We start from the raw sequence: 20468 nt of genomic DNA, 5'->3' as shown, positions 1-20468 counted from the left end.
GGAGACACAGAATCCGAAGCAGTCTCTGGGCTCTGAGCTGCCAGCACAGAGCCTGATGTGGGGCTCGAACCCACGAGCTGTGAGATCATGACCTGAGCTGAAGTCGGACGGCCAACTAACGGAGCCACCCAGGCGTCCCCAAAATTAAAAAAAATAAAAGGTAACGAGAACTATTGACAAAGTTAAAATATAGAGCTGGGCAAGGGCGATAGTGCTGGAGACGGTGACATTTTACTGTTTGAATAGGATGGCCAGTGTGAGGTTTCCTAAGAAGACAGCATTTGAACGGTGATTTGAAGGTGCAGAACTGGGTGATGTAGCTGGACCCGGGGCGTGCAGCAGAGGAAAGGAATAGCCGAAACAAAGGTCCTGGGACTAGAAGAACCTTCCTGGAGTGCTTGAAGAATAACAAGGAGAGCAGGTGGCTGTAGTGGAGGGTCCTTCTTGAGTGAATGGCTTGACACTTAGAGGGATAGCTGATATGTCGGTCGAGAGAGCCGGGGATCCCAACGGGCTCCAACTAAAGATGTAAATTTAAAAAAATATAAATTCCAACAAGAACAAAGTTTACTCTGAAGTTAAAAGTCCTCTCTGCAAAGCAAATATCCTCAAATTCCTCTTGTTAGTGGACTGGGTGTGAATGGTAAATAAATTATGCAAATACAAGATGAATGCTCTATGCTTTACATATTGTAGATATGCTGAATTCATGTATTTATCATATGTTCATTGAATGCTGTGGGCCTGGACTCGTTCTAGGCGCTGGGGAGTCAGAACAAGACAAAACCCCTGCCTTCATGAAATTTACATTCTCGCGGTGGAGACTGACTGACCCTGAGCAAACTCAGATACATAATGTGATGTTGGATGGTGATAACCAATAGCTATTAATCATGATATACCAGAGAAAACTGTGGTTTAAGTGGGGTCTAAATTAATTATGAGCCAACTGTGTAATTCGGTTTTGAAAAAGCCTGATTCCATCTGAGGCTTTGTAAACAGAATGCCCAGCAAGCACCCTCTGCCTTCTGGTTGTCAAGCTGGACCTGAAGCATTGAATTTATATTCTAGAAGGACTGTGACACACCAGAGCTCATATGCCATTGTGTGTCAGGAAGGGAGGTTCCAGCTCAGTAGGCTGAGGAATTTTCTAATGGTCAGAACTGACCAGTAATGGATTGGGCTGTGAGAGAGGGTGAGATTCCTTCCCATTTCGAAAAGAGTTTAAAAAGAGCCTGAGGGGTGCCTCGTGGCTCAGTCAGTTAAGCGTCTGATTTTGGTTCAGGTCATGAACTCGTGGTTCGTGGGTTCGAGACCCACATTGGGCTCTGGGCTGACAGCTTGCAGCCTGGAACCTGCTTCCGATTCCGTGTCTCCCTCTCTCTCTCTCTCTGCCCCTCCCCTGCTCATGCTTGTCTCTCTCTCTCTCTCTCTTTCTCTCAACAATAAACAAACATTTAAAAAAAAAACCTGGATTCACCTGTCTCAGGATATTAATGAGGATATAATCAATGTAGTAGAAGCTTGGATCACAAATGTCTGGCTCCGTCCAGTCCCAGGTAAAACTGAATGAGAAGAAGAAGAAAAAAATTTTGCAAATAACTTGTAACATAAGGAATTCCACATTAATTAACCATGTTGTGTTTTAAAAATTTTTTTTTTAGTGTTTATTTTTGAGAGAGAGACACACACGGATAGCGAGAGTGGGGGAGGGGCAGAGAGAGGGAGACAGAATCTGAAGCAGGCTCCAGGCTCTGTCAGCACGAACCCACGTGCTGGGCTCGAACCCACGAACCGCAAGACCAAGACCTGAATCCACTTAAGACTCTTACCCCACTGAGCCACCCAGGTGCCCCTATTAACCATGTTTTAGTAGCCAGTAACCGCCGAAGACATAAGTAGAATCCCAACACATAGAAATCAGAAGTTCTCAGAATTCTTTCTTTCATCACATTAGTTCAGTGTTTGGGCTCTAGAAACTTCAGAGGGTTAGAGAAAGCTCAGAGAGTCACAGGATCGGTCAACGGACTATTTGCCCCTTACCTTTTTATTTTGACAATTCCAGATAGAGAAAGGTTGCAAGAATTGTGCAAAAAATCCTCATACAGTCTTCACCCAGATTTCCCAAATGTTAGCATTCCATCACATTTGCTTCATCATTCCATCGATTATATATATATATGATATTTATCGTATATGTATACATACACACACATTATTTGAATGTAAGTTGCAGACATAATGTCCATTTACTCCTAAATAGTTTAGTATGTATTCTTAAAATAAGGACTCCTCTTACATAGCCCCAATAGAATGATAAAACCCAAGAAATTAACACTGACACAATGCTAGTGTCTACAGTCCTCATTCAATATATCATAGTCGTCCCAATGATACGCTTTTTAGCCAAAACAAAACAACAAAAAACAAAGGACCAGATCATGGGTTATATTCAGTTATTATGTCTCTGTAGGTTTCCTTTAACCTGAAATGGTTCCTTAATTTTTCTTTGTCTTTGATGAAGCCAACATTTTTGATGGTTGGACAAAGGACTTTTAAGCAAAGGCTTATTTAAAAATGAGGTAAGGGGCACCTGGGTGGCTCAGTTGATTAAGCATCTGTCTCTTGGTTTTGGCTCAGGTCATGATCTCGCGATTCAGAAGTTCGAGCCCCACATCAGGCTCTAGGCTGACAGCATGGAGTCTGCTTGGGATTCTCTCTCTCCTTGCCCCCCCCCCCCCAACCCCTCCCCTGCTCAGGCTCCCTCACTCTGTGTTTCCTTCTCTCTTTCTCAAAATAAATAAACTTAAAAAAAATGAGCTAAGACTGGGAGCAGGTTTTGATATGAACCCTCATGTTTCTTTGGTTTATTCATCAAGAATGATTTTCCTGTGGAAGATGCCAGAGTGGTTCCATGTTGCTCATCACATAGAATACAAATGCTCTCTATATTCATTTCCTAGGGCAGCCATACAAAGGACCACAAACTGAGTGACTTAAAACAACAGAAATGCACTCTGTCACAGTTCTGGAGGCCAGAAGTTCATGTCCCTTCAGCAGACCATGTCCCTTCAAAGCCTACAGGGGAGGATTATGTTTCTTCTACCTTCTGGTATCCCAAGGTGTTCCTTGGCTTGTAGCTGGGTCATTCCAATCTGCCTGTGCCTTCACATGGCCATCTTTCTTCTGGGTCTCTTCTTATAAGGACACCAATCATATTAGATTAAGCCCACCTTACTCCAGTATGACCTCATGTTGATTACATCTGCAACAAACCCTATTTCCAAGTAAGGTCACATTCTGAAGTGTTGGGGATTAGAACTTCAACATACCGGGGCACCTGGGTGGCTCAGTCGGTTAAGCGTCCGACTTCGGCTCAGGTCATGATCTCATGGTCCGTGGGTTCGAGCCCCACGTCAGGCTCTGTGCTGACAGCTCAGAGCCTGGAACCTGTTTCAGATTCTGTGTCTCCCTCTTTCTCTGACCCTCCCCTGTTCATGCTCTCTCTCTGTCTCAAAAATAAATAAATGTTAAAAAAAAATAAAAAAAAAAGAACTTCAACATATCATTTTGGGGGACATAATTCAATCCATAACACCCCCACCTCATTGTTCCAACCTAATCCTGCGTTTCCTTGTATGTGGCTCCTCTGTTCACCTGCATTATTCATCCTCAAGACGACACTTACTTTCTCCCAGACTCAGGGCTTTCTTCTGGACCTTTCCATTCCCCTCTGCCAACCTGGGCCCCTCTTTGTCCTAACAGTGACAACTTTCATTTAGTTAGTGCTTATTATGTGCCAGGCACTACTCTAAACTCTTTACACATAGTGTTCTTTTAACCCTACCCGGTAGGGACCATCATGAGCCCCATTTTGCAGATGACGAAATGGAGGCACAGAAAGTTTATCCTGCTCAAGGCCTCACAATAAGATGATTCTCAGACATTTTCCTGGCTTATTTCCTCCTCGCTCTGAGTCTTTGCTGGTCTAGAAGGGATCTCAGTGGCATGAGCATTTTAGTAAGTGATTTTCAGGGCCTGTGAGCCCGTCTTTCCCCACTGCCTCAGTGTACATTAATCCATATACTGTGTCCTCAGTTCTTGGGCTGGGGGTGGATGGGATTTGGATTTGGGGTTGTTTCTTGGGGGGGAGGGTGAATTTGGGTTTTTATGTTCACTGCTTCCTGCCTTCCTATCAGGGCCTCTGGCCCCGTACCCTGCACCAATCCTGGGTTTCTCAGTATGGGGGCCAGTGTGTCAAATACATCAACATCTCCTGTGGAGTGTGTCAAAAATATCAAAAATGCACAACCCAGGGTCTCCCTCCATACCTCCTCAATCAGAATCTCTGGGTGGGAGATTAAGAGCCTTCCTGGTTAATAAACCTCCTAGTGATTCATAATAAGTTTGAGAAAGCCCCCATTGGATGTGTGTAAAATGATAGATTGATTGACTCCTTCAGTGAACAGCTGCTGTACGTTTCTTGGGGTAACGACCAAGAGGAGACTCTTAAAAATTTCTTGTCAATTTTCACAGCTCAATTTTTCTGTGAACCTAAAACTGCTCCATAAATGAAGCCTTTTTTTTTTTTTTTTTTTAATGAGAGAGAGAGAATCGGGGAGAGGGCAGAGGGAGAAAGAGAATCTCAAGCAGGCTCCATGCTCAGTGCAGTGCTAGACTCAGGGCTCAATCTCACAACCCTGAGATCATGACCTGAGCTGAAATCAAGAGTTGGATGCTTAACCAACTGAGCCACCCAGGCACCCTGTCAATTTTGTTTTTTAATGACGGTCACTGCCCGTAAAATGCTAAAGAATATCATGGAATGTTGTAGGGCTTAGCAACAGGGAACCTACTCTATTTGGGCATGGACTGTTTTTCTATTGAGACTTCCCTCTCTGCAATGATGTCCTATTCAGTGTCCGAGGGAAATCTGCAGGTCTCAGACCTGGTCCCCACCTGCCCAACCCCCCTCTAAAACTCTGTCCTTGTCCAAAACTCTGAGAACCTGGGGGTGACAGTAGACAGTTGCTCTACCCCCTAGAGGAGCCCAGCTGTTTCCTCTAGCCCCTCATTTCAGCCACCTGAACCCATTCACAGTTTTCCTGTCAGTTAACCCGGGCCCCAAGACAGTGTGGGAAGGGGCCCCTCTAGACTGGGTGGGGCTGTGTTTCATTTACTGGTGTCTTTCCTCAGGCCTCAGCTGAACAGGTGCAGGCAGAAGCAGCTGGGTGAAATGAGGACATTCTTCCTCTCCCTTCCTTTCTCTTCTCCCTCCAACTCCCTCCCCCAGCCCAGCCACACCGAAGCCACATCCCATTTCCTCCCCAACTTTCAAAGCTGCTCTCCCCTCTGCCTCCTCCACCCTCCATCCCTCGAAGGGCAGGCAGTGCCCCAGGGGAGGGGTTCCCTTAAACTGGGAGGGGACACAATTAAGGGAAAGTGGAAAGCAGTGGGTTTGCACTGCCACCCTCCCTTTCTGTCGTGGTGGGTTTTTTTAAAGGGGGGGGGGGGGTGATGGTGAGATGGAGGTGGTGTCACAGGGAGGGGAGGGCAGTTCCAGGGTCTACCTAGGTCCCTCGATGACTTTGCCTACAGCCTCTAAACTCACAGAAGACCTGTGAAGAAGTTGGCCTCATCAGGGCTGACTTCTCTGCCTCTCCTAGGAGAACGGGGTGGGATGGGTCAAACTCAAAGCCACATTCTAGAACAAAGGTATTCAGAGTTGCCCTCCTTACATCTGCATCCCCTGGAGGGCTCCTTAAACAGGGATTGCTGAGACCCACTCCCCAGGAATCTGATTCTGATTCTGAGGGCCAGAGAATTTGCATTTCTAGTCTCTTCCCCAATTGATGCTGCTTCTGCTGGCTCTGGGACCACACTTAGAGAACGGCTGTTCCAGGGCTCCCCTTAAGATTTCTGATAAGTGGGCTCAGGCTAGCCGCCACTGGGGGAAGTACAGATCGCTCAAGGAAGTTGGGTCCCCAGCAGTGGCCTTATCACTTGGGCTCAAATCACAATCCTCCCCCTGCAGTTCTGTGTGGTTTAGCTAGATTTGGATGGGACTCTGGCTTAAGAGAAGGGGGCAGAAAGAAAACCCTCTCTGTCTGCTTGCTTCCTGCTCCCAGGGCTACTCTCCCTCCAAGCAGTGCCTCCCGCCATCTTGAATCTTTTGTCTCTGTATCTCCTTCCTTGCCAGTTGTAGGGAAAACGATGCCCTTGTGTTCTCTGAAGCTTACCTTTCAGCTGTATGACGTGGGATATTAGGGAGCTATTCAAGCATGAGGTTAATCTCTGTGTGGTGACTTGGGAGTGATCCATCATGACATATTGTAGAGTGAAACCGCTCAACGACGGGTAGAAAATGTTCCTGCTTTTGTACAAACAACCAGTCATAAAGCTATACATGTATATATACATATACATAAACATTTACATGCACACAGACAAAAAAAGTCTGGAAGGACACTTCCCCGCAGAAGTTAGCTCTGGAGGATGGGAGATTTCTCTGTTTACTCCCTCTCATGCTCTACTTTAGAAAGCCTGTCTCACTCTGTAATTAAAAACCAGTGAGCTGCATATAATAGAAAATGGTACCGCTCTGGAAAGCTACACTTAACTATTAACAGTGGGGGGCAGGGATGGGGCAGAGGGTTCTGTGACTACACACATGCGTGTGCGCGCGCACACACACACACACACCCCCCACACTTCTAGGCTGAATTTGTTAAAAGGAGGATTATTAATTTTTTAATTAAAAAAGAAATATCAGCAATAAAGGAAACAGACGGCATCTCCCTCTCCTCCCCATCACCAGCTGTTGTGCTTTCTCATTCCTTCCTGTCACCATCAGATTTCTCCACTGAGTGGCCTCCCTTGCTCCCTCCATTTCTTCATCAACCTTTCTTTTGATTTTTTTTTTTTTTTTTTAATTTTTGAGAGACAGATCATGAGTGAGAGAGGGGCAGAGAGAGAGGGAGACACAGAATCTGAAGCAGGCTCCAGGCTCCGAGCTCTCAGTGCAGAGCCTGATGAGGGGCTTGAACCCACGAACTGTGAGATCATGACCTGAGCCGAATTTGGATGCTTAATCGGACACTTGATCGACTGAGCCACCCAGGCACCCCATCCTTGTTTTGATTTTAAAGAAACATTACATGGTTTTGTTTGTTGATTGCCAGCATTCCAGAAAAGAAAAAAAAAAAATCCCCTAGCCTTCAAACAGCCTCCACAAACATGACTTGATCTTGTCCAATTCTGTCGGTTCCTCACAGCACACGCATGTCCTTCATGATTGTGATCTGCACAAACGCTATCTTGTGTCCTGAAATTTTTTACGTCACCTAATTTTGTAAGCCCGTCTATGTGTGGACACAGCATCATTTCTTCTATGAATGGTGCTATGGTTGTTTCACCAGGCCCTGATTGTTAGGCCTTTGGGTGGTTTCCAGTTTTTTGCTATTTATTCATTCACAATTTAACCCTCTGCTTTTGGGCTCCGCCTCCTGCCAGCCTATAAAAACTGCCCTCTTAAAGGTCACTGCTATCGGTCTTCCCTGCCCCCCTCCCCAGATCTTCCAGCCTCTTCTTAGTTCTTGACTAAGCCCTTGTCCTGACGTTAATTGGACTTGGCCTTATTAACCACCCTCACTGCCACCCACCAGCCCATCCATCAAACCACCCAGCTTCTGTTCATTGGCTTTTGTTTCTTTCTTTAATCATTTTTTTTCTTCCCGATACAGAATTTTCACATTTGCATGGTAAAAGAATGGAACAACTCATCAATGTGTGATATAGAAAGTAAAAAGACATTTTATTTAAACTTTTAAATTGAATTATGAATACTGTGATACAAAAATATGAACGCATATGTCTGAATACATGTGTGTATATATGTAAAAATTACGAAGCAGTGTAACAAAACTAAACCTGTCATATACCCACCCTGCAACTTAAATACAACATCAGCAACCCCGTGGACACTTCTTGTGTCTCCCTTTTGGTGTCATCCCTCCAATAAACACGACTGACATCCTCTGAGTTTTGCTTGTCATTCCCCTAATTGATATTAGTGATTTGTGGATTCGAAGAGGTTCTATCCAAACAACCACATCATCTCTTAATAATGACATCGCTGTTTCTGTCTCATTCTATACTTTTGTTTTCTTTTGCTTTCTGCTTTTGCTAGGACCTCCAGTGTAATGTCAACCCAGAAGCAGGAACAGCTGGCCTCCTTGATTTGTTCCTGAGTTTGAAGGAAATGCTGTTTCTTTTCTTTCTTTGTTTCTTTGTTTCTTTGCTTCTTTCTTCCTTTCTTTCTTTCTTTTCTTTCTTTCTTTCTTTCTTTCTTTCTTTCTTTCTTTCTTCCTTTTTCTTTCTTTTAGATTATTTATGTATTTATTTTAGTAATCTCTAAGCCCATGTGGGCGTCAAACTCAGGACCCCGAGTTCAAGACTCGCATGCTCTTCTGACTGAGACAGCCGGTCACTCCCTATTTTTTTTCGTTGCAGTATGCTTGGCACACAAAGTCACATTAATTTCAGGTGTACAACATAGTGATTTAATGGGTTTATAGGTTATGTTATGCTCACCACAGGTGTGGCTACCATCTGAGGCCATACATAACTCTTACAATATCATCGACTATATTCTCTACGCTGTATCTCTTACTCCCATGGCTTGTTCATTCCATAACTGGAAGCCTGTATCTCCCACACCATGTCACCCACTTTGCCCATCCCTCTACCCGCCCCCGTCCCCTCAGAAGGAAGTGCTTCTCAGGGTTTACTACTACTACCAATGATTGCTATAGGTTTCTGGTAGATACTTTTTAAGAGGTGTTGAATTTTATCAAATGCTTTCTCGACATCTATTGAGATGATTCATGGGTTTTCTTTTTTTCATTGTAAATGCTATAAATTATTTTTACTTTTTTCATTTTTATTAGAAAAATTTTTTTCATTTTATTTATTTTAGAAAAAGAGAGAGAGCAAGAGCATGAATGGGGGAGGGGCACAGGAAGAGAGAGGAAGAATCCCAAGCAGGCTCCACACTCAGTGCAGTGCCCGACTTGGGGTTCAATCCCATGACCCTGGAATCATGACCTGAGCCAAAATCAAGATTGGACGCTCAACCAACTGAGCCACCCAGGCACCCCTACAGGAACATTTTCATGGTAAACTTTCTTTGCCTTTCTGAAACAGATTGAATTGGGACATGATATATTATCTTCTTAATATACTGCTGGATTTGATTTGGTTTGGTTGTATTTTGATCCAGCTTGATCAGCATCTATGCTCCTAAGTGATATTAACCTGTAAGTTTTTTTTCTCATACTATATTTGTCCATTTTAGAATTAAGATTTTATTAACTTCATTGAATAAGTTGAGAGTGTTTCTTTTTTTAACCTCTAAGAAAAATGGCATAAAATTGGAATTGATGTTTTTGTGAAGGTTTAGCTGAGCATTCCTAGGAAACCTTTTAGGCCTGGTATCGTCTTTGTTAGAAGATTTTACATTTTGCTTATGGCTGTAAGTAAAGTGGCCATACATCCTGGTTTCCCCGGGCTGATGCCAGGTTTTGCCTATTCCCTGGCATGTCTATTAATAATAAACACTTTAAAGATGTCTTGGTTCATTGGGGCACCTGGGTGGCTCAGTAGGTTAAGGGTCCAACTCTTGACTTAGGCTCAGGTCATGATCTCACAATCATGAGATTGAGCCCTGCATCCAGCTCCGTGCGAGTCGTGGGGCCTGCTTGAGATTCTCTCTCCTTCTGCCCCTTCCCCACTTGCATGTGCTCTCTCTCTAAGAGAGAAAGAAAGAGAGAGAGAGAGAGAAAGAAAGAAAGAAAGAAAGAAAGAAAGAAAGAAAGAAAGAAAGAAAGAAAATCCTGGTTTGGATAATAAAATATGTGGTTATTCTGCATACAGAACTATATGGGCGTTTCTCTTTTCTTCTTGGGTTAGTTCTGATAAGTTATATTCTTTTGTAATATTGTCTAGCTTGCTTCAAATTTATTGGCATAAAGTTCATATTTTTCTCATTTTTAAAAGTCAGCTGTAGCCTTAAATATATCACTTTTTAAATCTCCATCATTGTTTATTTGTATCTTTTTTCTTTTTCTTTTTAAAATTTATTTATTTCTATTGGGGGGGAGGGGCAGAGAGAATCTTGCTGCACAGAGCCAGATGCGGGGCTTGATCCCACAACCCTGGGATCATGACCTGAGCCGAAATCAAGAGTCAGTCTCTCAACCAACTGAGCCACCTAGACGCCCCTGTGTCTTTTTTCTTGGTCAATATTACCTAAGTTTTGTCTATTTTATTTTGAACATACAAAATACAACTTTGAACATACAACTTTTTCACTACTATTTATTTTCCATTTCATTAATTTTTACTCTTATTGCTTTCTCCTTTCTTAGGATTTATTCTGCTGCTCTTTTTTTTAACTTCCTAAGTTCTGAGCTTGGTTGACCAATTTGGAATCTTTTTCCTTTCTAATATGTATGCTTAAGGCTGTATGTTTCCCTATGTTTATGTTGCATCCTGTATGTTTTTTTCCTTCCTGACAATACATATCATAAAATGCACAGATCTTAACATCTTCAGTTTTTTGAGTTTTAGCAAATGTAAACACCCATGTTACTGTCATCCAAAGATGCAGGACATTTCCATCATCCTAGAAAGTTCCATGGGGCTCATTATGGATTGTCTGCCCTTCACCACTGGAGTTAATCTGTTTAGAACTGTACTTGGCTAGAAGTTCATCTAAATGGAATCGTACAGTATATTCTCTTTTGTGTCCAGCTTTTGTCACTCAGCACATGTTGTGTGTATTAGTTAATTTGTTCCTTTTTATTACCGACTTTGTTCCAATATATGGATGGATATACACTGTTTATTCATTCTCTCTTGAAGCACATTTGGATTATTTCCAGTTTGGGGCTATTATGAATGTAGCAACTGTGCACATCCTTGTACAAATCTTTTGTGGACATGAACTTTTATTTCTCTTGGGTGGGTAGGTACCTGGAAGTGGAAGAGCTGGGTCCGATTGTAGGCATCCCATAGTTTTACAATCTAGTGTTTTCATTTAGTTCTAGTTGTTAAAAATTTTCCATTAAGGGGCGCCTGCGTGGCTCAGTCAGTTAAGTGTCAGACTTTGGCTCAGGTCACTATCTCACGATTCGAGGGTTGGAGCCCCGCATCAGGCTCTGTGCTGACAGCTCAGAGCCTGGAGCCTGCTTCGGATTCTGTGTCTCCCTCTCTCTCTGCCCCTCTCCTGCTCACGCGCTGTTTCTTATTCTCTCAAAAATAAATAAAACTTAAAAAAAATTTTTTTAATTTTCATTAAGATTTTTTTCTTAAAACAATTTTGAAAAAGGATTTTTTTCTTTGACCTTAAGTTATTTGGAAGTGTGTGCTAAAATATCCACATGGGTGGGACTTTTTGTTGTTGATTATCATTTCTAAGTTAATTGCATTTGCATCAGTTAACACAGTCTTTGTAACATACATTTTTAAAAATGTTTTGAGACTTGCTTTATGACTTAATATGTAGTAAATTTATATGCTCGAAATGAATGTGTATTCAACACACACACATTTATTTAATAAGCTTGATATCTATACACACATACATGCACATATACTTTGTTTTGTCTGCCTGATCTATCATTTATTTCAAAAGATGTATTAGGGGCACCTGGGTGGTTCAGTCAGTTAAGCATCTGACTTTGGCTCAGGTCATGATTGCGTGGTTTGTGGGTTTGAGCCCCACATTGGGATCTACGATACAGCTCAGATCCTGGAGCCTGCTTTGGATTCTGTGTCTCCCACACACTCTCTGCCCCTCCCCTGCTTGTGCTGTCTCTCTCTCAAACACAAATAAATATACTTTTTTTTGAAGTAATAACTTAATTTTTAAGATGAACATAGTATCAGAATAGATATTTCTCCAATGAAGACATACAAATCACCAGTAAGCGCATGAAAAGATGTTTGACATCACTAGTTATCAGAAAAATACGTATCAAATCCACGAGATACTAGTTCACACCATTAGGATGGCTAGAATCTAACAACCTGTGTCTTTGGGTTGAATTACCATTTTTTTCATTAACTTGTTTTATTTTGGTTTTTTTTTTTTTAATTTTTTTTTTAATGTTTATTTTTGAGACAGAGAGAGACAGAGCATGAACAGGGGAGGGTCAGAGAGAGAGGGAGACACAGAATCTGAAGCAGGCTCCAGGCTCTGAGCTGTCAGCACAGAGCCTGACGCGGGGCTTGAACCCACGGACCGCGAGATCATGACCTGAGCCGAAGTCGGACGCCCAACTGACTGAGCCACCCAGGCGCCCCTGTTTTTTTTTTTTTTTTTAATTTACATCCAAATTAGTTAGCATCTAGTGCAACAATGATTTCAGGAGTAGATTCCTTAGTGCCCCTTACCCATTTAGCCCATCCCCCTCCCACAACCCCTTCAGTAACTCTCAGTTTGTTCTCCATATTTGTGAGTCTCTTCTGTTTTGTCCCCCTCCCTGTTTTTATATTATTTTTGTTTCCCTTCCCTTATGTTCCTCTGTTTTGTCTCTTAAAGTCCTCATATGGTGAAGTCATATGTTTCTTGTCTTTCTCTGACTGACTAATTTCACTTAGCATCAAAGCCTCCAGTTCCATCCACGTAGTTGCAAATGGCAAGATTTCATTCTTTTTGATTGCCGAGTAATACTCCATGGTATATATACACCACATCTCCTTTATCCATTCATCCATCAGTGGACATTTGGGCTCTTTCCATACTTTGGCTATTGTCGATAGTGCTGCTATAAACATGGGGTGCATGTGTCCCTTCGAAACAGCACACCTGTATCCCGTGGATAAATACCTAGTAGTGCAATTGCTGGGTCGTAGGGTAGTTCTATTTTTAGTTTTTTGAGGAATCTCCATACTGTTTTCCAGAGTGGCTGCACCAGCTTGCATTCCCAACAAATAAATATACTTTTAAAACATGTATTAAAACTCTTACCCTGATGTGGATTTATCAGTTTCTCCTTACAGTTTTGTCAAGTTTAGCTTTATATGTTTTAAAGTTTTTTGGTGTGGGATATATAGATTTAGAATATTGTATTCTAGGAAACAAATTATTACAGCACTTTTTAAAATGTTTTTTTAATGTTTATTCATTTTTGAGAGAGAGAGAGACACAGAAACAGAGCATGAGTTGGGGAGGGACAGAGAGAGAAGGCAACACAGAATCTGAAGCAGGTTCCAGGCCCTGAGCTGTCAGCACAGAGCCCAATGTGGGGCTTGAACTCACAAACCTCGAGATCATGACCTGAGCCGAAGTTGGATGCTTAACGCACTGAACCACTCAGGCGCCCCCATGGCACGTTTTCAAATCACATGGTGCCTATCTTTTATAATACTTTTTGTTTTAGTGTTTATTTTATCCCATGTTTTTGTTTTGTTTTTGTTTTTAAGTAGGCTCCATGCCCAATGTGGGGCTTGAACTCATGACCCTGAGATCAAGAGTCAGATGCTCTACAGACTGAACCAGCCAGGTGCCCCTCTTTTATCCCATGTTAATATTTGGCATAAACTTCTTTTCATTTAGTATTTATTTAGCATATTATTTCCATCATTTAACTTTCAGCGTGTCTATGTATAATTTCTTTTCTACTTATACTTAAAAAAAGGTGTCTTTGTTTTTTTTTAATGTTTATTTTTGAGAGAGAGAGCATGCAGGCACAATGGGGGAGGGACAGAGAAAGAGGGAGACACAAAATCTGAAGCAGGCACCAGGCTCTGAGCTGTCGGCACAGAGCCCAATAAGGGGCTCAAACCCGTGAACCGTGAGATCATGACCTGAGCTGAAGTTGGATGCTCAACCAACTGAGCCACCCAGGAGCCCCCCTCTACTTACGCTTTTAATGATGCCTGGATTAGAAGTCATAAGGCCTCCGTTCTAATCTTGATTGTATCCTGGAGTCTTAAGTTCCTCATCTTTCAATTGGGTATCAAAACACTTGCCTTCCCCATCCCCCTTCATCGTGTTGTGAGAATCAAATGACATAAGATATGTGAAATCACTTTGCAAACTGTGAAGTGTTTTGCAAATTATTATCTTTCTAGCCTTTAATAGTGTCCCCAAACGCTTACTTAAAGCTGTAGTGGTTAAGAGCTTAGTTGGTTAGTAGAGCTATATACTTTTGCATTTGTAGATACTATTTATAGGATAGTTGCAAGATATAAATGTATTAAAAGTACTAAATTAGGGGCACCTGGCTGGCTCAGTTGGTAGAGCACATCACTCTTGATCTCAGAGTTAGGAGTTCAAGCCCTATGATGGGCGTAGAGTTTACTTAAAAAAGGTGCTAAATTATTTGGGGCATCCTAGGTATTCACTAATACTAACCCGAGAGGCACCTGAGGTGGCCCAGTCAGTTAAAGGTCTGACTCTTAATCTCAGCTCAGTCTTGATCTCACAGTCATGAGTTCAAGCCCCACATTGGGCTCATACTTGGCATGAAGCCTACTAAAAAAAGTGTTTTTTTAATTTTTTAAAATTAAAAAAAAGTAAATCAATGTCTTTATGATTATGATTATGCTTATTGTGTTGCCCTTGCTTGTATCTGAATTCTAGCTTCTCAACTTACCAGTATGTGACCATTATAACCTAAGTCTCGGCTTCCTCGTCTTTGAAGTTGCAATCATAGTAACTACTTCCTGGAGTTGCTCTGAGAATGGAGTAAAATAACGATGAAAAGAGCTCGGCACAGTGCCTGGCTACCATGATCTTGAGCTCCAGGATCTCTTCTGCTATTAGAATTCTCAATGTTGACACTTTTTGACATTCCAAAGTACCTCTAACCTCTTACCTGAGCCTGAAGCCCTGATTTAAAATGCTAGTGGAGGGGCACCTGGGTGGCTCAGTTGGTTACGTGTCCAGCTCTTGAATTTGGCTCAGGTCATGATCTCATGGTTCACGAGATCAAGCCCCTGCATTGATCTCTATTAGTACAGAGCCTGCTTGTGATTCTCTCTCTCCCTCTCCCCCACTCGCATGCACATGCACTCTCTCTCTCTCAAACAAATAAACATTAAAAAAATAAAATGCTAGCAGAGTAGGACCACTTGGGTATCTTATCATCAGTTTAGACGTTCTGTCCAAAGCTACATTGTTCTTCCTTTCTCCCCAGTGAATCATCTCAGTTTCTTGAGCACCTGAGTGATGGGCTTAACTTAAGCCCCACCCTTAAGGAGCTAACCGTCCAATAGAAGGCTGACCCTAAAACATCCACTAGAAGTGCCATTGTAGAAATTCAAACAAGGTGCTACAGAAGAGATGAGCCCTGTGGGGAAGAGGGTGACCAAGGTGGGCTTCCCAGACCGCGGGAAGCCCATTTCCACAGTTCCACCGAACATACCAGAACTGTTGTCTGTCATTCTCCCAACACGACAGACTTTACTGTAACAGGTTACGTAACATTGGACAGCTGTTTTCACCTCAGAACCTCCAAGGAGTGGCTCAGGGATCCAGGCCCCTTCCATCTTGTGGTGTCAGTGTGTCTGAAAGCCCTCTATTAAGCATCTCCTGTCTCAGAGACATTTTTACATCAGCCACTCCTGACCTGTTCCTAGCTTGGAAAGGCCTGGGCCATGGAGCAAAGGGGAGTCATCTCAGTCGTCCCATGTGTTTCATCCCTGCTTGAGGAGACCCTCAAATTTTTCTGCCATCTTGTTTACTGTAATAATCCTTTCAGCCCCAAAATTATTTTGGCACCTAGACCAGTGCTTGGCACATAGTAAGTATACAATAAGTATCTTTTTTATTATTTTTTAAAATATTTATTTATTTTTGAGAGACAGAGAGAGACAGAGCAGGAGCAGGGGAGGGGCAGAGAGAGGGAGACACAGAATCTGAAACAGGCTCCAGGCTCTGAGCTATCAGCCCAGAGCCCGATGTGGGGCTTGAACTCATGAATTATGAGATCATGATCTGAGCCGAAGTCAGAGGCTTAACCGACTGAGCCATCCAGGTGCCCCTGTGTTTTTTTTTAAGTAGGCTCTACACCCAATGTGGGTCTCGAACTCATGACCCTGATACCGAGAATCTCATGCCCTACTGACCGAGCCAACCAGGCACCCCTACAGTAGGTATTTTTTAAATGCCTGAACTTCTCTGGGCTCCAGGAGTTGCTTAGAGGTTATTTGCAAGGCTAAACTAAACTCAATGGCTGGGTAGGCTGATACAAGGGGAGCTTTTGAATAGGACACAGGGGTGGGAGGATCTCATTTTTTCTTTCTTTCTTTCTTTTTTTTTTTTTTTTTTTTTTTTTTAGAGCTTGTTCATGGGTCACATTTAAATGGTCCTGAAGGCAAGTAAAAATCACCTCAGTGCTCCAGGCTTTCCAGCCCTTTTGCTTCCTCCTGGAGAACCAGAAAGGAAAAGCGAAAGGGCTGAGCAGAGGCCCCAGGGGCCTCATCTTGGAAGGGAAGATCTCCTTGTGCCCTCTTAGCACTTGGGGAGCAGTCGGCGTGGCTGGGCACAGGCTCTGATAGGTTCACACTTTAGGTTGTCCACGTCTGGGTGCGGGAACTTGGACAAGTTACTTAATCTTTTTGCGCCGGTTTCCTCCTCTGTAACATAAAGATAGCGATACTGATCTCTTCTGGTTTTTTAGATTGATCAAGTTAATACAATAAAAAGCATAGACCAGTGGCACTATATAATTGTGGATATCGTCATCATTAGGGACAGAAAAGAAACGATCACCTGAAATCCTAAAATGACAGATTGAGGCTGTTCTTGGTATCCTGCTTGGTTCTCCTACTGTCCCTGGGTTTTGTCTCACACTGTGGCTCTGAGCTCTTTGGTAAAGCAGGTGAAGTTTATTTTATTGGTCTCCCGAGTTTGGGCTGCCCCAACCCAGTCCCTGCCCTCCTGCCTGTCTTGCCCCCAGTCTGCCTCGTCTACCCCAGAACATTCACACTGTTTGTTCCCCACCAGCCAGATCTTTGCTCTGCCCCCACCCCCACCCCCGCTCGCCACCCCACCTCAGTTTTCCTATATCTCTGTCCCAGGGTCAGATTCTGCATGTTAGTGCCAACTATTTAATCTGATAAACGGATTTCTCTGAAAATACTAATTGGAGCCAGTGCAAAGGTTGCTTCTTCATACAAAGGTGCATTATGACTGGGGCCCTTCTGGAAAAAAATGCCCTGCCCTTTGTGTCCTGGTCTGTGGGAAGGAGAGATGGATCAACAGTCCAGCTAGGAAGTTGGGAGAGATTTAGGCCATGAAACTCCCCTAAAAGAAGGTGGATCCTCTTTGAGCATCCACTGTGTTGGCTGGGGGGAGGGCACACGAAGACACTGGCCAGCGACATTTAGTAAGTAAATCTCTTTCTTCCTTCCTTCCTTCCTTCCTTCCTTCCTTCCTTCCTTCATTCCTTCCTTCCTTCCTTCCTTTCAGTTTACTTACTTATTTTGAGAGAGAGAGAGAGAGCGAGCAAGAGAGGGACAGAGAGAGAGGGAAGATCCCAAGCAGGCTCTGCACTGTCAACACAGAGCTGAGGGGGGCTCAAGCTCAGATCATGACCTGAGCCAAAGCCAGGAGGCAGATGTTTAACCAACTGAGCCCCCCGGGGGCCCCGGTAAATTTCTTGATACAGAGCTAGAATATAAAAAAGGGTAAGACTCATCTCTGCTTGCAATAAGTGGGGGAAATGCAAGTACACTGTTAGTAAGCATGGGGTAAACTATGTCCCATGCTAAAACAGACACAAATAAGAGTACAGGCAGAGATGAGAGACCCACTGAAACTGGAAGATTCTGCGGATAGTCTGTTGGTGGCCTTAGAACGGATGCCTGAAATGGATGATTTCGTTTTATTACTAGTTTTTAGTTTTTTAAATTTTGAGTAAACTCTATGCCACACATGGGACTCGAACTCACGACCCCGAGACCAAGAGTCTCATGCTCTACCGACTGAGCCAGCCAGGCTCCCCTAAGAGGATTATTTTAAAGGACGTTAAGGGCGCCTGGGTGGCTCAGTCGGTTAAACGTCCGACTTCAGCTCAGGTCACGATCTCGCGGTCTGTGAGTTCGAGCCCCGCATCGGGCTCTCGGCTGATGGCTCAGAGCCTGGAGCCTGCTTCCAAGTCTGTGTCTCCCTCTCCCTCTCCGCCCCTCCCCCATTCAAGCTCTGTCTCTCTCTGTCTCAAAAATAAATAAACGTTAAAAAAAAATTAAAAAACAAAAATAAATAAAGGACATTAAATTTCCTACTCCTGGTAGAAAATCTACAAATAGTAGAACAGAAAGAAAAGAAAATCACCCACTGTCTCACAACTGAAGGTGATCTCTCTTACCTCCAGGTAATGGGGTGATGGGTGATTTCTGTTTGCTATCGATTTCTGTATTTTTAAGTTTTCTCTCCCGAGTTTTACAATAAAAAGAATACACATTTGGGGCGCCTGAGTGGCTCAGTCAGTTGAGCATCTGACTTCAGCTCAGGTCATGATCTCACAGTTCGTGGGTTCAAGCCCCGCGTCGGGCTCTGTGCTGACAGCTCAGAGTCTGGAGCCTGCTTCGGATTCTGTGTCTCCCTCTCTCTCTCTCCGTTCCTTCCCCACTCATGCTCTGTCCGTCTCGGTCTCTCAAAAATAAATAAATGTTTAAAAAAATAAAAAGAAAAAGAATACACACTAATAAAAGCAAAATTTGAAACCCAAAGACAACTCGCTGCTAACATTGCAGCAGGTTACTCCTAGACTTTTTGCAATGCATGATTTTATCATTCCATTCATACAATTATATATACTTGCTTTTTTTTTTTTTTAATTTCTCGGCATTTGCTGTGCTCATTATAAATACTTCACAGCTAGAACTGAGTGGTCGTGGGATGTAATTCCTATAACCGTTTCTCTGCCTTCAGGCTGTAAGATTGCTTACACGTTTTTGCTATCACAAATAATCAAAGGGTTATATTCCTATGCATAAGTAATTTTTTAAATTAATAAACTTGTTTTTTAGGTTCACAGAAACACTGAGCGAAAAGTAGAGAGAGTTCCTATGTGTTCCCTGTCCCCACCCATATACAACCTCTCCCACTATTGACATCCTGCACCAAAGGGGCACATCTGTTCTAATCACTGTCCCATTATTATCATTATCATCCAAAGTCCATGGTTTTCGTTAGGGTTTACCGTTGGTGTTGTACCTTCTATGGGTTTTGACAAAGGTATAATGACACGTACCCACTGTTGTGGTATCACACAGAGTAGTTTCACTGCCCTGAAAATCCTCTGTGCTCCATCTATTCATCTGTCCTTCCCCACTAGCTCCTGGCAACCACTGATCTTTTCACTCTCTCCATAGTTTTGCATTTTCCAGAATGTCATGTGGTTCAAGTCATACAATATGTAGTCTTTTCAGATTGGCTTCTTTCATTTAGTAATCTGTATTTAAGTTTCCTCCATGTCTTCTCATGGCTTGAAAGCTCCTTTTTTCCCCCCTTAAAAAAATCTTTATTAATGTTTATTTATTCTTGAGAGAGAGACAGAGAGACAGAATGCAAATGGGGAGAGGCAGAGAGAGAAGGAGACACAGAATCTGAAGCAGGCTCCAGGCTCTGAGCTGTCAGCACAGAGCCCGACACGGGGCTCGAACTCACGAACTGAGATCATGACCTGAGCCGAAGCTGGCAGCTTAACCAACTGAGCCACCCAGGTGCCCCTCCCCCACCACTTTTTAAACCACTGGATGTTATTCTACTGTCTGGATGAACCATAGTTTGTTTATCCATTCACCAACTGGAGGACATCTTAATTTCTTCCAAGTTTTTTGCAGTTATGAATAAGGCTGCTGTAAACACCAACGTGAAGGTTTTTGTGTGGACGTGTTTTCAGTTCATTTGGGTAAATGCCAAGGAGCACAATTGCTGGAATTATGGCAAGAATGTATTTAGTTTTGTAAGGAACTGCCAAACTGTCATCAAAGTGTCTCCACCATTTTGCATTCCCACCAACAATGAGTGAGAGTTCCTGTGGCTCTGCACCATCATCAGCATTTGGTGTTGTCAGTGCTCTGGCTTTTGGCCATTCTAGTAGGTGTGCGGTGGAATGAAATAACAGAAAAAATACATATTGGTCTCTGTCCCTGGTTCCTGGCACAGAGCTCCTAAACCCCTTGTAATTTCCTGACATAAGAGTGCTAGGAGCATCTTTTGTTCTGATATTTGATTTTTGACCCAGGTTCCTGACATAGGGATCTTACATCCCCCTTCGAATTTCCTGGGTGATGTGAATGTCTTTTGCTTTAATGAGGTGACTCTGGGTGGGCTCATAGATGGCTTCTGGGTGGGAACTGGTCACTATAAAGACGATGGTTAAAAGCTTAGCATTTTCAGCCCCATCCCCCCATTCTGTAGAGAGGGGAGAGGGGATAGAAATGGACTT

General features: G+C 43.1%; 1 protein-coding gene across 4 annotated transcripts in view; it reads left to right on the top strand.

Moving 5' to 3' along the window:
• The window catches only part of CCND3 (cyclin D3), a 98450-nt gene that overhangs the window by 28406 nt on the left and 49576 nt on the right, over positions 1-20468 (top strand). Inside the window, exon 1 of one of the 4 annotated variants that reach the window (XM_060615522.3) lies at positions 9001-9176. The exons of the other annotated variants lie outside the window; for them this stretch is intronic. The gene's annotated coding sequence lies outside the window, so the exon portion shown is untranslated. Of the gene's footprint in view, positions 1-9000; positions 9177-20468 lie in introns of those variants that run through there. 4 annotated transcript variants of the gene reach the window in all.

Source organism: Panthera onca, chromosome B2 (assembly GCF_046562875.1).
Source record: "Panthera onca isolate mPanOnc1 chromosome B2, mPanOnc1 haplotype 2, whole genome shotgun sequence".
NCBI lineage: Eukaryota > Metazoa > Chordata > Mammalia > Carnivora > Felidae > Panthera > Panthera onca.
Note: the sequence above shows the minus strand (reverse complement) of the source record. Positions and strands in the feature narration are given on the sequence as shown.